Raw genomic sequence first — 4,624 nt, 5'->3', positions numbered from 1 at the left:
ATCTTTGGCTATGTGTATTTTCACCAAAAAAAAAAAAAGGTCAAGAAGGGAGAGGGTTGACATGTTGTGGGGTTGTTAACCAATGTCATAAAACAGTATGTGTACTACTGTTTCATGAGAAACTATTTGTTCTGTAAACCCTCACCTGAAGGACAATTAAAAAATGAAAATAAAGACACCAGAATCAGATGGTTTCACAGCTGCTGTATCTTTTAGCAAACAGATGATTCCAATGGTGCTTCATTTTTCTAGACCATAGAAAAAATAAGAAACTACACACATCCTCACCAACATCTGGAATTTTAGCCACGTTGCTGAGAGTGAAAGGGTATCTCATTATGGTTTGAATTTGCATTTTCCTGTTACCTGTGAGGTTTTATAGGCTCACTAGCCATTTGTATTTCCTCTTTTGAGCAACTATTCAAATGTTTTGTCCACATTCCTATTGGGTTGTTTCTTTTTTGTATTGATTTATAGCTATTATTTATGTATTGTGGATATGAACACTTGATTAGTTTTATGTATGGCGTATATCTTTACCCACTTTGATGCTTGAGTTTTCATTCTCTTAATAGTGCATCTTGGTAAACAGAAGTTCTTAATTTTAATGAAATCAAATATATCAATATTTTCCTTGTTAATTGTGTTAGCCTGGGTTCCCCAGAAACCAGAGCCTGGTTTATTTTATTAGGAGTCCAGGGAGCAAAAGTGAGGAACAAGGGGAGTGAAGCAGGAAAGGAAGGAGAGTGTCGTAGTCATCTAGTGCTGCTCTAACAGAAATATCACAAGTGGATGGCTTTAACAAAGAGTTTATTCTCTCACAGTCCAGTAGGCTGCAAGTCCAAATTCAGGTGTCAGCTCCAGGGGAACGCTTTCTCTGTCAGCTCTGGAAGAAGGTCCGTGCCATCAATCTTCCTTTGGTCTGGGAGCTTCTCTGCACAGGAACCTCAGGTCCAAAGGATGCCCTCTACTCCCGGCACTGCTTTCTTCGTAGTACGAGGTTCCCATGTGTCTCTGCTTTGCTTCTTTCTTTTATATCTCAAAAGAGATTGGCTTAAGACACTATCTAATCTTGTAGACCTCATCAGTATAACTGCTGCTAATCCATTTTATTACATCATAGCGACAGAGTTTACAACACATAGGGAAATCACATCAGATTACAAAATGGCACACAATCATACAATGCTGGGAATCATGACCCAGCCAAGTTGACAGATATTTTGGGGGAACGCAGTTCAATCCATGACAGAGAGCCAAAACAAGAATGCTTCATCAAGCTGGTGCCACTGTGACCCTAATGCTTCCCAGCATGTTTTCTCCTTTTCAAAGCAGGCAACTGAAAGCTTGACGTAACTAACGCCATGATGAACCTATAAGTTTTTTTTTCTTTTTCTTTTTAGCCTTCTCCTTTTTCCCATACATTTGTTAATGGCTTTGTTTTGCTGTCTGGCACCTGTGACTTAGGACCCTCCACAGGAAGATTAGAGCCCAGATGTCAGTTAAGGAAATGTCCGGCATTTATCTCTTTAGTATGATAAAGAGACCCTTGTAATTACTTTGCAATGTATAACAACACGTCTAACCTTTGTAAAAATCATATATGAGCTCTGATGTAAAAATGCCTTTGGGGACTCCATAGAGACAGGCTGCATTGCTGTTGGATCTCCGGTGGTGTACACTTCCTGAATTAAAACTTTCTCCACTCTTTCTGACTTGGAGTATGTTTCATTGGCTCGACTGCTCCAGGGCACGGACCCTATTCAGGTAACACCACTAAATTAAACTGATTGCTTGAACTGGGGACTGTGCCCTCAACTAACAAACTGCATCTCAGGACCATCCTGGGAGAAGTGAGATAGGGGAAGAAATGGGGGGTGGGAAGTTTGTCCATTGGCTCCTATCCCCCATTGATCAAAATTCCACTCCATGGGGCATTATCCTTAATACTTTCAGGTTGCACGTGAGTTTATATCCTGAAAAACAGACAATAAAAACAAAAAACAAAAAAATTTTACTATCATTTTAAATAGCCCTGGTGGCCCAATGGTTAATTAGCACTGGGCTGGCTGCTAATCAAAAGGTTGGTAGTTCGAACCCACGCAGTGGCTTCAGGGGAGAAAGTTCTGCTTCCATGAAGATTACAGCCTAGGAAACCCTATGGGGCAGTTCTATTCTGTTGCATGGGTCACCATCAGTCAAAATCAACTCCTCGGCACCTAACAACAACCACCACCAGCAGCAGTCATTTTTGTGGGGTTTAGGGCTGAACAGTGATAAATGCATGGATCAAATCTACCACGTTTAACAGAAAATCATATTTTCTAATAGGAACCTTGGTGATATCAAGGTATTATCATTCTGGTCACTAGCAGGCAGTGCCTAGGCTCAGGTTTTAATCTAAAGACTGTCAATGTTTTTGTCTTCTCACTCACTTGGCACATAGCTTCCTATAAAGCTATAGCCCCAAGTGGAAAGTTGGCAATAGTTTTGTTCATCTTGCTTGTAGGGATAGGGATGTCCCTGTTTTCAAGCTGAAAACCTTTCCCAGGTCCTCTACCTCCTGAGGGGGACTTAGGTCTCCATTATCTCACAGGAGTCAAATTTCTTGCTTCTAGACTCATTTCAAAGCATTAGTATATTCACTGGGAGGGGGTTATCTTGTTTTAGAGCCTAGGTCTCTTTACTTTTCTCTTTTCATATTTTATCTGTCATTGCTATAAGTCTGCTCCAGTGTGTGTCAAAGCCTTAACCCATTCCACCATTCTGATCATAATTCGAATAGAAATTCTTGAATTGATGACAGACAGCAGTTGTGACAGAATGTTATTTTAGATCTTTCTTCTTGTCTTTGTTCTTTTTTTTTTTTTTTTTTGCTGTCTTTGGAATTTTCATAAAACCCCAAAGGCAGAAAGTAAAATAACAGATGCCAGATGCCTCCCTCCCCACATCTTAAAGAGAGATGGTAAGAGATTGTGAACCTAGTCAGCCTACATTACTGATCATCCACATTCACTCTATATGAGAGAATGAATGCTGTGTCAGAGAGTTACCCGTAGGCTTTGTGTTTCTTTGCCCAGCACTGTGGATGGAGAGGGATCTTTCCCTTTGTCTAAAGCCAAATAAAGAAGAGACCTTCATTAGAACTATTCTGAATGACTGGCCTGTGTCTCCTAGGATTTAGAGGCCCTCAGGGGCCTTAACTCTCACCTGGGGAAGTCCCAAAGCAAGCTCTGGCTGACTAGCTGTACTGGGAAGGCAGAGTAAGGTGGTAGTATGGAGAGAGAGCCCCACTGCCCTTGCCAGCAAGGCAAAGATGAATGAGTTGTCCTGTGGGCCAAGTGTACCTGGAAGGAAACCAGCCTGGGGTCCTTTAAAAGGGATCCTTTCCATGAGGGATGTCCAGAGGGAAAGGGACTCCAGAAGAGTTAGCTTGGCTCCAGAAGGCCAAGGGCTGGGCAGTCAACTAAAGGAGGCACATTGCCCAAGTCCCAGCAAAAGAGTCCTAAAAAAGCTCACAAAGATTTCATAAGTGAGAAAGAGCCAACATTTGTGTGTCCTAGTTAAGAGCCATCACTTTCTCAGATTTCTTTTCTTTCTTTCACTTCCATTATCAACCCTGGTTATTTAGTTTCCTTTAAGGACCACTTTTTTCACACACACAAAAAATAATTTAAAAAATTTCTTTATGTATGTTACACAACCAAAAGAAAACAACAGAACTGAGTTGAGATACGGATAGTACACATTTGGCCAGGTTCATTCATTAGCTAGGCAACTCATTCTAAGACAGAGGTTCCCAGGCTTCAGAAAATTCCACTGCCTCAAGCAGTTTACTTGGTACCCCCATAGCTTTACATTAAAATCCTGGTTTCTCTCTCCTTAACTGCTGCCCAAAACTAGAGGAAATTGGCAGAAATCGGTTTAGGCACCATGTTGACACGTAGGATAACCTTATAGCTCATTAAATACCTCATACATAGTAACTTCTCTGCCCCTAGGTGGAGTTTAACTGCCATTTTCTGAACATGTGATGCACATAGTTATATGTAAACCCCATTGCGCCTTCATAGTATGATTAAGAATGTTGCTGATATAACTTGTATGAACTTCTTACTTGTAAATCCCTTAAAAGTAACCATACCCCTTGCCCTTGCTGAGCAGTCTTGGCGGCAGCAGCCCTGACTGTTCCTTTCCTTGAATGAAATAAAGGCCCTTTTCCAGTCTCCCACCTCGGTCTCTCATTTATTGGCTGAGATGAGTCACACCAAGCAGAACCTGGGGTTTCTACCTGGCAACAATTCCTTCACTATGGCTTCCCAGCATATGTAATCCGAATTCAAGTTTCAAATAAACTTAGCTATCCATCTGTAAAAAATAATTTACTTTTTATTTTTTATTGTTGTAGTTTAAGTGAAAGTTTACAATTCAAGTTAGTCTTTCATATATTTGTACATAGTTATGTGACCCTAATTGCTCTCCCTATACTGTGACAGCACACTCTTCCTTTCCACCCGATTTCCCGTGTCCATTCAACCAGCTCCTAACCCTCTCTGCCTTCTCATCTCACCTCCAGGCAGAAGCTGCCCATTTAGTCTCATGTATTTACTTGAGCTAAGAAGAA

Source organism: Trichechus manatus, unplaced genomic scaffold (assembly GCF_000243295.1).
Source record: "Trichechus manatus latirostris isolate Lorelei unplaced genomic scaffold, TriManLat1.0 scaffold00065, whole genome shotgun sequence".
NCBI lineage: Eukaryota > Metazoa > Chordata > Mammalia > Sirenia > Trichechidae > Trichechus > Trichechus manatus.
This window is presented reverse-complemented; position numbering follows the sequence as displayed.